The 13,326-nt window shown below is 36.3% G+C and overlaps 2 non-coding genes across 2 annotated transcripts; both read left to right on the plus strand.

The window, feature by feature from the left end:
* Nucleotides 1-529: 529 nt before the first annotated feature.
* LOC128281811 (small nucleolar RNA R71) lies at nucleotides 530-636 on the plus strand. Its single transcript, XR_008272084.1, has one exon. It is a non-coding gene; the product is annotated as a small nucleolar RNA R71 (small nucleolar RNA).
* Nucleotides 637-5,945: 5,309 nt separating this feature from the next.
* On the plus strand, nucleotides 5,946-6,052 carry LOC128281823 (small nucleolar RNA R71). The gene has a single exon (XR_008272093.1). It is a non-coding gene; the product is annotated as a small nucleolar RNA R71 (small nucleolar RNA).
* The last annotated feature ends 7,274 nt before the right edge of the window (nucleotides 6,053-13,326 follow it).

Raw genomic sequence — 13,326 nt, forward strand, 5'->3', positions numbered from 1 at the left:
TTTCTCTTGTTGGTAAGGTGGTTGTTAGAAGCCTGGAGGTGGTGGTGTTTTTTGATTCCCTTTGCCTCCCCATGAGAAATTTGGGTGGTTCCTCCATCCTATATTGTAAGTGTTGCTATAGGGATTATTTTGAGGTCGAGGATTATTAACCATATAATTTAATTACTAGTCTTTCATGTTGTGGCCATAAGATGGGTATTCTGAATTACTCGTTCCTCCTTCACTTGCATTGCATTGCATTACTGGGTGAACCTGTGAAGAACCAAGAAAACCGTCAATTTTTCTATTCAAAAGTTCTACCTGATTAGAGAGCATGGTGACCAAATCGACGTTAAAAACGCCGGCTATTTTCGTTGGCTTTGTCCTCATGACTTGCCACTGATAATTATTCAGTGACATCTCTTCTATAAATTCATAAGGATCCTCAGGTGTCTTATTATTGATAGTCCCACCAACTACTGCGTCAACCATTTGTCTAGTCGAAGGATTCAGCCCATTGTGAAAAGTTTGAACCTGTAGCTAGAGTGGTAACCCATGGTGAGGGCACCTTCTCAACAGGTCCTTGTATCTCTCCCATGCATCATATAGTGTTTCTAAATCCATCTGCACAAAAGAAGAGATATCATTTCTTAATTTAGCCGTTTTAGCCGGCAAAAAATATTTTAGTAAAAACTTCTCGGTCATTTGTTCCCAAGTAGTGATTGACCCTCGTAGTAACGAGTTCAACCACTGTTTAGCTTTGTTCCTCAATGAAAAGGGAAACAACCAAAGGCGAATGGCATCATTAGAGACCCCATTGATTTTAAATGTGTCGTAGAGTTCCAGAAAATTCGCCAAGTGGGTGTTTGGATCCTCATCCTGCAATCCATCAAACTGAACAAACTGTTGTATCATTTGAATTGTGTTAGGTTTCAGTTCAAAATTTTTTGCAGCAATAACAGGTCTAACTATACTTGATTCGACTTCTGTTAAAGTAGGTTTAGCATAATCATACATTGTACGTGGAGCACGATCCTGATTTACTGGATTAGCAGCAATCGCAGGAGGTAGCGGATTTTCTTAATTTTCAGCCATCTCCTCGGTTGTGGTTTGAATATCGTCCTTTTGCTCTTCCTCTGTGTATCTTAAGCTTCGCCTTTTTTTTTCAGTTTCTGCAAGCTGTGTGATCGATCTCATTATCAAAAAGTAATGGTCCTGACGGGTTTCTTCTGGTCATAATGTAACACCCCGAACCGGAGACCATCGCCGGTGTCGGACACGAGGGGTTAACAAGCCAAGTTCACATATTTTGCCCCCCAATTTGACATTTCCAGTCAGGCTGGAAAACTGCGTCACCGTCGCCTTAAAAATCATATCTCGAGTTTCAAAACTCGGAAACTGGTTTTGTAAATTTTCCCTGAATTTAGACTCATATATCCATCCATGGATTTATTTCTAGAATTTTTTGTCAGGCCAATTGGTACAGTTTATTAGTTAAAGTCACCCATGTTACAGGGATCGACTGCTCTGACCTTCGCGTGTTATAACTTGAATATCTCTCTGTACAGGGCTTTAATACTGGTGCCGTTTGTTTCTAATGAAACTAGACTCAAATTTGAATCTGTACATATAAGGCATGACTCCTAATTCTTTCTGGATAATTTATAGTAAATTTTTAAAGTTGTGACAGGGGACCCAGAAACCGTTCTGGCCCTGTCTCACAATAGCTTTAATATCTCTTAACATGTAACTCCTATGACCATTTCGTTTCTTCCATATGAAAATAGACTCATCAAGGTTCATTTACATAGCTTATTCACTATTTAATACCATTCCTACAAATTTTGGTGATTTTTCACATTCACGTCACTGCAGCTGGCAGCATCTGTTTTAAGGTAGGTCTTACCTATTTTGTAGTCTCCATGAACCAACTAGTCTTGCCATACATAGGTTCATATATGATCATTTTAACCATACCAATGGCTGATCATGTGACCAACATTCCCATCTCCAATCCATAATCACATCATGACACCATATATATATATACAAACCGCAAATAGTCTAAGTTCAGTACTTCACTTTTACGAGCCATTTTCGCATGGCCGTACACATATACATCACAGATATTTAAACCAACAAGGGGTAGTCCTATACATGCCATTTCAAAGTTCAACCAAAATTTATACCAAAATAAAGGCGTTGATAGTGTGGATGACTTCGACTTTAATGATCCCGAATCCGATTGCTATCGGCGTAATCTATAAAACAGAGAGCCAAAGCAACGGGTAAGCATTTTTATGCTTAGTAAGTCTCAAGGAATAAAATCAGCTTTAATTTAAGCAATACATTCACATAACCAAATGCATCATTTCATTAATACACATTCTCATAATCATTCTTACTTCACACTTCATCATTATATACTTTCACAAAGTATCAACCATTCCAATAGCTGAAATTGTTAGTCGATTGAGCGAATGTTGCTCAAATATGTCGACTTTCCAATGCACATATAAACGTACCTTATTCTTTGGGCTTTATGGCGTACTAATTGAATTTATTACAGCAACCAACACTCACCTCCAGCCCAAGCTTCTTGAATACAACCGGATATAACCATGTGCACGAATGCCTTGGTCTTAGCCCGGATAGAATGACTCGCACGAATGCCTTGGTCTTAGCCGGATGTAGCCACTAGCACAATTGCCTTGGTCTTAACCGGATATAATTTCCAGCATAATTGTCTTGAGGCTTAGCCGGTATCATTCAATTTCTCATGCACACATACATCAATAATCATTGGACATACATATTTCATTTTCGTTACTAAGGCTCAAACACAATTATAATCACTAGCATAATCGCCTTGGGACTTAGCCCGTATCATTCAATACTCATACACACATAAATCAATAATCAATACATCCATATTTCATTCCACATAATTCAATTAAGGTCACTTCTTGAGGACTTACCTCGGATGTTGTCGAACGGCTTTTACGGCTATTCGATCACTTTTTCCTTCCCTTGTCCAATTGTGGCCCTCTAAGCTCTTGAGCTAATTCAAACAAATTCAATTTATTAAAACCTCATTGTGCTAGCTTATGGCGAATATGACAAGGAGTTTAAATGGTCAAATGGCCACCCTTTAGCTTGAATACACAATGGTCATGCACATTTTATACTACATCAAGCAATTCAATACAATTCATTCGGGCATCAAGGAAAAGCTAAGGCCTTCAATAGGCTACCTAAGGCTGAATATACATGTCCATGTTGAGGCCAATTATGCACTTAATACCACACAAAAACAGCATGCATTTTACTAGTTAATGCTTTGCATGTTGTAGCTCAAAACTTATAATATAGCATCAAGCACTCATATGTGTGCTAGGCGAATGTGCTTGCAATTTCACAAGCATTCTTCAACATCTTCTTCTTTAAACAAACATATTCATCACTTACTTCATAGCCAAAACATCATGTGCAAACATATATATACATATATGAGCATGGCGAATTTCAAGGTGTCCATAGCCATCTAAAACACAAATTTTAACTAACATGCAAGAAGCATGAACCATGCTCATGAATGCATCATGGCGAATACATCATAATCATGCCCTTTTATCTTCAATCATGGTTAAACAAAAAGAAAACTCAAAGTCTTACTCAAGATGGCTACAAAGAAATTTCAAGAGTAGACAATCCATCATTGCATGCATCATCATCAAGCTTCACACTTAACATGCAATGGCTTTATCACAATACCAACCTTGACCAAATACCACTTCCATGGCATAACAAGGATTTGAACCATGGCTAACATGAACATCAAGTTGGCAACTAAAACATGCATGAATCTCATGACACAACCTCATACATGCCTCAATCTTGATGCAAGTTTAGCCAAATATCCTTCTAGATCTCTTCTAAACAAAGGAAATGAAGCAAAATCTCTTCTTCCTCTTAGTATTTTTGGCCAAAAGGAGAGAACAAGGATGAACAAATTTTTTGTTTTCTCTTCTTGGTTGCACGGCAATGGGGAATGCTACTCTCTCACACATTTTTTTTCATTCTTTTCTTACCCATGCTTATTTGTTTATTATTTCTCCCTAATGCCCAACAAAACATGTTTCATGACATGTTTAGCCCATATCTCTTTGTCATGGCCGCCATCACTTGTAAAAGGGAATTTGACATGCAAGTCCATTATTTTGCATGCATGCTTTAATTAGTCATCACACATTTCCTATCGTACTTTCAAAGTTCACTACTAAGTCCTTTCTTTTGGAATTCACCTTTATAACACTAAATCAATCATCATAAAATTTCATACATGAGCACACACATATTATAGGCATCAAAATAAATTTTAATTATTTTTATGCCTCGCTTTTAGGTCCCGAAACCACATTCCGACTAGGGTCAATTTTGGGCATCACACATAAACTAGAAAAACACATCGAAGCGAATAAAAGAGAAAATTAGAAAAGAAAATAAAAATTTAAATTGCAAATAAAGTAAAATGGCTAAAGTAATAAAAATCGAGTGTTCCTAATATCTTAGTTCCCCGGCAACGGCGCCAAAAACTTGATACGTGATATTCGTAACAGGTTTTAAAAATTCATAATTAATAATTCTTGAAACTAACTATTATCACGATGAAGGCAAGTGTACATATCGAACAGTAGTATAGCTTTAGCAAGACCGGATTGTCGAACCCAAAGGAACCAAGAGTACTAGTAATTACTTTCTTTTTATTATCTAGCCTAAAAATTAAGGGATTTGTTTATCTAAACTAATTAACTAAACTAAGGGTGCACAGATAGAAAATTGGGGAAAAGCTTTTGGGAAAACTCGATTGATTAAGACAATACCCAAGAAAGAATCCACCTAGACTTCACTTGTTATTTGACTCTGAATCAGACAATTTATTCATTTGACTTGATCTATAGAAATCCCTAAGTTATATTATTATCTCTCTCGAGACTAATAACATCTAACCCTAGGTTGATTAATTGAAATCTCTTTCTAATTAACACCCTAGTGTTGCATTAACTCGATCTATGGACTCTCTTATTAGGTTTCACCCTAATGCGGCAAAATCTTGTCACCCTATCTCTAAACGTGCAATTAACTCCGCTTAATTACGAAAAATTTACTCTTAGACAGAGACTTTTGCTCCTCCTCTGAATAAGCGTATTAACTTGAATCAATATCCTAAAATATTAAAACAAGAATTAAGAACACATAATTAAGAACAAGTCAAATATTTATCTTACAGTTCAGATAATAATAACAAGATCTGTCTTAGGTTTCATTCCCTTTAGGTATTTAGGGGGTTTAGTTCATAATTATGGAAGAAAACATCTCAAAAGAATAAAGATAACAAAACATAAAGAAAACCCAAAACTCCTAAAGGAAATTGAAGGGAGATCTTCAGTCTTGACGATGATCCGGCTTTTGAGATGGATCAATCGGCTTTCCTTGAGTAATTCCTTGCCTTCTACTCTCTGTGTCCCCTCTAAGTGCCTCCTCAGGTGTTTAAATAGGTTTTAGAATGTCTAAGAGCCCTCAAAAGTGGCCTTTTCCGGATAGGACTATACTTGGGCTCGACAGGGACACGCCCGTGTACGATTGCTTTAAACCTTGGTCAGGGCTGTTAAATAGGCACCGGTGTGTGGTCTACCCGTGTGAGTCGTGCTTCGATTCTACCAAATGGACACGGCTGTGTGGCCTATCCGTGTGAGGAAGTCCAGGCCATGTTGATTTATCATGTTGGCCTATTTTCTCTATTTTTGGCCCGTTTCTTGCTCTTTTTACTCTCCTATGCTCACCTAAGTATAAAACATGAAATTAAAGGATTAGGAGCATCGAATTCACCAAATCTAAGGAGAAATCATCCATAAATGTGCTAAGCATGGGATAAAAATATGTATAAATTACGGTTTATCAAAAGTAACCCATGGTGAGGGCACCTTCTCAATAGATCATTGTATCTCTCCCATGCATCATAGAGTGTTTCTAGATCCATCTGCACAAAAGAAGAGATATCATTCCTCAACTTAACCGTTTTAGCAGGTGGAAAATATTTAAATAAGAATTTTTCGGTCATTTTTTCCCAAGTAATGATTGACCCTCGTGGTAACGAGTTCAACCACTGTTTAGCTTTGTTCCTCAATGAAAAGGGAAATAACTGAAGGTGAATAGCATCTTCAGAAATGCCATTAATCTTAAAAGTGTCGCAAAACTCCAGAAAATTCACCAAATGAGTGTTTAGATCCTCGTCCTGCAAACCATCAAACTGAACAAACTGTTGTATCATTTGAATTGTGTTAGGTTTCAGTTCAAAATTATTTGTAGCAATAACAGGTCTAACTATACTTGATTCGGCTCTTGTTACAGTAGGTTTAGCATAATCATACATAGTACGAGGAATAGGATTTTGATTTATTGGATCTGCAGCAACCACAGGAGGAAGTTGATTATTCTGATTTTCAGCCATCTCCTCAGTTGTATTATGGATATCTTCCTCTTGTCCTTCCTTTATGTTTCTTAGGTTTCGCCTTATTTCTCTTACATTTACTCATGAAATGTGCTTTCAATCTCACTGTAAAAAAGTAATGGTCCTGACGGGTTTCTTCTAGTCATAAACTATAAAAACTTGTCAGAAGAAAACAAAAGAAAATTTAGGAAAATTAACAAAACTAAACTAAAATTTAAATTGCAATAAAATAAATGGCTAAAGTAATAAAAATTAAGCGTTCCTAATATTTTAGTTCCTCAGTAATGGTGCCAAAAACTTGATATATGCATGATACGTTTTATATTTATGATTGATCATACTTGAAAACCAACTATTATCATGATGAAGGCAAGCGCACCTATCAAACAGTAGCATAGTTTATAGCGAGATCGGAATGTCGAACCCACAAGAACTAAAAGTACTAGTATTAACTTTCATTTTATTATCTAGCCTAAAAATAAGGGGATTTACTTTATCTAAACTAATTAACTAAATTAAGAATGCATAAGAAGAAAATTGGGGAAATACTTTTGGGAAAACTGATTGATTTGGACAATACCCAAGGAAAAATCCACCTAGACTTCACTTGTTACTTGACTCTGAACCAGAAGATTTATTCACTTGACTCGATCCGTAGAAATCCTAAAGTTATATTATTATCTCTCTCGAGACTAACAACGTCTAACCCTATGTTGATTAACTGAAATCTCTTTCTAATTAAAACCCCTAGTGTTGCATTAACTCGATCTATGGATTCCCTTATTAGGTTTAACCCTAATTCAGTAGATTTATGTCGCCCTATGTCTAGGGGTGCATTCAAATCTGCTTAATTATGTTAGATCTACTTTAGACAGGGACTTTTGCTCCTCGGAATAAGCACATCAAAACTTGAATCAATATCCTAGAATATTAAAAAAAGAATTAAGAACACATAATTAAGAACAAATCAAGTATTTATCATATAATTCAGAAAATAATAACAAGATCCGTCTTAGGTTTCATTCCCCTTAGGTATTTAGGGGACTTAGTTCATAAGTGTTAAAGGAAACATCTCAGAAGAATAATAATAACAAAACATAAAGAAAACACAAAAACCCCTAAAGGAAATTGAAGGGAGATCTTTAGTCTTGAAGGAGAATCCGGCTTTTGGGATGGATCAATCGGATTTCTTCAAGTAATTCCTTGCCTCCTACTCCATGTGTCTCTTAGGTGCCTCCTCGGGTGTTTATATAGACTTTAAAACACTTCAAAACCCTCAAAAGTGGCCTTTTCCGAGTAGAACTAGACTTGGGCTGGATAGGGACACGCCCGTGTGAGGTGGTTTAGGCCGTGTTTAGAGTCTGCTAAATAGACACAGCTGTGTGGTGTGGCTTAGGCCATGTTACAATCTGTTAAATAGACACGGGTGTGTGAACTACCCGTGTGAGGAAGTCCTGGCCGTATTGATATCTTACGTTGACCTATTTTCTCCTTTTTGGCTCGTTTCTCGCTCTTTTTACTCTCCTATGCTCACCTAAGTATAAAACATGAAATTAAAGTATTAGGAGCATCAAATTCCACAAATCTAATGATAATTCATCCAAAAATATGCTAAGCATGGGATAAAAATATGTATAAATTACGACTTATCACTCTACACCACCAAAATTTTAGCCATTTTAGGGGTTTTTGAGCTTTAAAATTTCAGCAACTTGTAACCCTCTCAAGTAAGTGATTTTGATGGTCTTTCTTGATGATTTTTGTACTTTTAGAGCCCTTGTAGCATGACCTTTCAAATGAGGGGACTATTTTGCAAAATAGTTGAAAGTCTAGTGTGTTACCATGAGAGAGTTCATGTTTTTTCTAAAATTTTATGGAAGAAAATGAATCATGGTTGTGAAATAAACAAATTTTATGAAAAGATTTCTTATGAAAACCCTAAAATGGCCGTTTTCCATAAGTTGTAGAATAGGTGATAAACGTATGATATAATGAGAATTTTGGACTTCTCCTAGTATAAAAAGTATTTGGCTAGGCATGGTTAATGAGAAAATATGATAAAACTCGATTTTCAGGTCTAAGGGTAAAATGAACATTTTGTGAAAGTTTAGGGGAAAAATGGTCATTTTACAAAGTATGAGTCTTAAGTTGAATTAAATGATTTGTGTATTAAAAAAGCTAATTTTTGACATTTTAGATCAAGAGACACGTTATTCAGGTCTTGATCGGGGAAAGAACAAAGTTTACGAGGATTAAGCTCGTTCCCATCATTTTGCACCTAGGTATGTACATATGTAAATAATGTGTCATTGTAGCTTACTTTGAAATGTTTTATTTTTTTTATCGGGTATCATAATATTACTCAATACCATGAAAGTATAAATAATGCTATATAAGAGTAACTTACATTTTGAACAAGTGCGACAACATCAGGTTAGATACTAAATCTTGTTGAACATCGGAAATAATATAGGATACAAAAGGTGAGTCATGAGAAATTGAGTGGTCTGAACTCATGAGTTGAGTCTGAGTTCATGATATAAGTGAAATATGTAATGTGGGTCCAGGTACTGACTTTGTGTGTAGACCCGTGAGTAGCTCAATGAGTGGGCATTACATGACAGAGCTATGGCGTCCGGGTACTGACTTGGTAAAAAGACCTGTGAGTAGCTCAATTATGCAAGTATTACAAATTATGAGGTAACCTTGGTTACTTGTATAGCTCTTAGGAGTAAACTATCCATGTATCCATTGGTATTTTCGAGTGTTGAGTAGGTAACTCGATGAATGGGTTGGTGATACTTCCAATGAGGTATGCTAATAAAGAGAATAAACTTGAGTATTTTAAGGGTAATTACATGTATGTATACTAAACTCTCGAATAGGACCTTAGTATGTGATGAGATGTAGTAAGTATGTATAAAAGAAGTGAAGGGCAAGATAGTGAGCTTAAAATGATACATCATTTAAGTATGACAAGCCATTGTTTGACGAATGTATTTCTAATCACACTTATTTGCATATATGTACTTACTAAGCTGCCATGCTTACCCTCTTTCCTTTCCCTTTTCTTATAGTACCGCCAAAGTAATTTAAGAATCATTGACTATGTCAGGAAAGCCAGTCACACTATCCTCGGAGCACTCGGTATAGCTAGTTTTATCATTTTGAATATGGCATGTATAGGAACTCTTGAATTTGTTTTGGTGTCACATTGTTTTGGGGCCAAATGTGTTGGCTTGTTTTAGTATTTGACTCATTTTGTAGAAGGTCATGAAAATGATTAATTTTGAAAGTCATCATTTGAATGCAAGATAGTCTTTCATGAATGTAAAATTGTTGGCATGGTTGAATATATGAAATGTATATAGGCCTTAGCTATGGTTGTTGGTTGAGAAATCATGTTAAGTTAGACTTTGATATGTTGGTTGGTATTAAATTTTGTTTCAAGGTGGCATAAGGCTTGGTAAATAAACTTATATTGTCCATAAGGGTAGGCACACGGGCGTGTGTCTTGGCCGTGTGTGACACACAGTCATCCCCATGGGTGTGTTACACGGCCATGTGTCCCCTGCATGTAAATTTCACAAGTCAGTATGCATGGTAGTAAACATACGGGTAGAGACGCGACCGTGTGTCTCAGCTGTGTAGAGGACACAGCCTCTGGCCATGGGCGTGTGCCTTGGCCGTGTGCCCCTAATTTGATGCTTACGTCAGAAATAGAATGTCAAGGTTTTTAGACACGGGCTAGGACACAGGCGTGTCATGGCCGTGTGAAGGATATAGGCCATAGGTACGGGTGTGTGTTAGGCTGTGCGAAAACCCCTATAGGTTCGAATTTAGAATTTAATTCACACGGGCTTAGGGCATGGGCGTGTCCCCTTGTGCTTAGGCCATGTGAACCATACGGGCCATCAGCACGACCATGTCATAATAGCCACACGGGCGTGTTGTCTTTCTACATGAGCGTGTGCCCTGTTTCAAGGGTCATCTTTATTAACTTGGTTTAAGGACCCAAGTTGGTTCCGAATGGCTTCCAATGAATGTTTGAGGCCTTGTAGGCCCATATTAAGGAGTTTAGAAAAAGGTTGAAAAAGTTTTGAATTTGATAAAGTCTTGGTGACTCGACAATGTTTGAATGCATGTGTTTAAGTTTAATAATGCCTCGTATTCTATCCCAGCTTAGGGCATGGGTGTGGGGTGTTACATTACTCCCTTTTATTTTCCATTCCTTATAGTGTGGCCAAGCTAGCTTGGGATTTAAGAATGTCAGAGCTCGATTCACACTATCAAACGATTATTTTGGGTATACTTGGTTTCAATAATTTGAATATGGCATGTATAGGGACTTGGTCAATTGGTTACGTGTCATTGGTTAACCAAATGTTTTGGCATTATAATGGTTAATGATTCATTTTGTATATGGTCATTGGAAGTGGGCTAATGTTAATCTTATTGGTCATTGGTATGTTTATGTGATAATGCTTATCATGAAGATGAAATTGGCATGAATGGAAAAGAAAGTTTGTGTTGTTTATGCATGATAGATCTTAGTATGTGCAAATGATGTATTAATACCTTGTTTGTAGCTGATTTGGTTGTATGTATATGCTTGGATTGGAGATGCTTGTTGTTGTGTAGGTTGGTGCAAGTAAGGGTGGCAAAATGGCTTGGTAAATAACCTTATTTTTGTCCACACGGGCAACAACAAGGCCGTGTGTTTCAGCTGTGTAAAGGACACGAGCTACGGACATGGGCGTATGCCCAGGGCGTGTGAAGTCTGCACCTATTTTATGGAAAATTATGAAAATTAAATCGCCCACATGGCCTAAGCACACGGGTGTGTGACTTGGCCTTGTGATTTTTAAATGTTGATGACGTCATAAGCAAAGAGTTACACGGGTTAAGGACACGGGTGTGTGTGACCTCATGGCCAACCTGCACGGGCGTGTCCCAAGCCACACGGGGTGTGACCCCTGTTTTGATGAAAAATTCTCTAAGTGTTGTAGAATTTTCTAAAGTTCTCGGTTTAGTCCCGAACCACCTCCAATGCATGTTTCAGGCCTCGTAGGCTTGTTTTAGGGACGATATGATTATAAATGAAAAGTTTTAAATTTGGATGGAAATTTATGCCTGGATGTGTATGTTGGTTTGTGTTTAAGTCCGGTAATGCTTTGTACCCTATTCCGGCGTCGGATACGAGTAAGGGGTGTTACACTCATACATATATATCACAATTATATAATAAAAAATTATTAAACAAATATATAAAAAGATGAGTAATAAAATAAAATTGCCAGCCAAGGTTTCCATGGTTCTATTTCTAGAAAATAAATGGAAAACAAAACAAAGCACATATTCGCTACAAGGAATTCCTTGTGTCTTCAACCACGATCGCTCCATTTTCTTCTCGTCGTGGACTCTTTTTTGAAAAAAATTAAATTTATGTTCTATGTTTGTTTCTAACTCACAAAAATTCTATAAATGGAAAATAATCCTACGTGGAGATTATACTCTACGGTTTATTTCTTAAGAGCCACAACATTGGAAAAAAATAATAATTATATAACAAATATATATAATATTGCATTCGTTCACATACATTCCCCTAAACATTGCGAATAATGACAAGAATGCCACATCTTATTTAATATTAATCAAACAAGATAGAAAAGATAGATTCGGTCACGATTTACACCATAAACATAACACAACCTGGCGCTTTCATACCAATTCTTGGAAAAATCCCAGTTTGAAATCGATTTTCTTGCATAGAGGAAAACTAAAATTTTGAAAACTGACCCGATTTGTGATATTTATAACAATAAACCTTAACCAAATTCGTACCTGTGTTTTTAGCATACTGGACATTTGTTATTTTTGAAATTCAACCAAAAGGTCTTCCCCTCCATTCTTGTACCACGAATTGCTTTGAGTGTGGGCTCGAACCAATTGAATTGAAACACGGAACTAGAAAAGGCTTTCTCTATTTTTGGGTTGAAAATGAAAATTCTCTCTTCTTAATAGAAACCGATAGAATTGTTATTCTGGAAAATATAAGTAATAGTTGAGAATAAACTCTTTCTATTTTTGGTAGAATAACGATCTCTCAAAGTTGTGTTAATAGCTCTACTGGTGCCATCTATTTTTAGGAATAGAATGTACAACCTTTGTTCAGTTGTAGTCGTTCATTTCAAATAGAAAAACAACATCCTACTTAAAATAGAACTAGGGTGGACAACACCCTAGTGTTCCTACTAGGTTTGCCGCCCCTTTCATGTCCATAAGGGGCTTTTGGGCCTCTCTCACATCGGGTCCAATTATGAGTACTTCCTAGGCATTTTTGACCCAGTACTTTGTAATGTGATCCAACCCAATTCAATTTTTCTATTGCCAAAAAGAAACTTTAATATTTATATATAAAATAATTTTCTTATCCTTATTTTATCCCCAACAAAATTTTAACGATTTTACCCTTAGTAAAAATTTGATGATTTTGCCCTTGATAAAATTTCAAGAAAATATGTTCAATATTTTACAACTCAACATGTTCACTTTGAATGAATGGATTATTTTCATATTCAGGCTTCAAAACAGTTTAAAAACATAAACTTATTATTCCAATCATTTTTTAAGTAATCCATATAGGATTGCAAATGGATCATTTTCATTTACATTTCCATTTCCATTTTTGGAAACCTCTATTTATTTCCAAATAATTTCATTTCTCCATCTCAGAGAAAACCATAACCATTCATGAATGGTTCCCATTTTGCTTTTCCTATTCATCTCGTTCATTTCTATCAAAACACGCAATTCATTTCTGGTTTAAACAA

This window comes from Gossypium arboreum, chromosome 1, assembly GCF_025698485.1.
Source record: "Gossypium arboreum isolate Shixiya-1 chromosome 1, ASM2569848v2, whole genome shotgun sequence".
NCBI lineage: Eukaryota > Viridiplantae > Streptophyta > Magnoliopsida > Malvales > Malvaceae > Gossypium > Gossypium arboreum.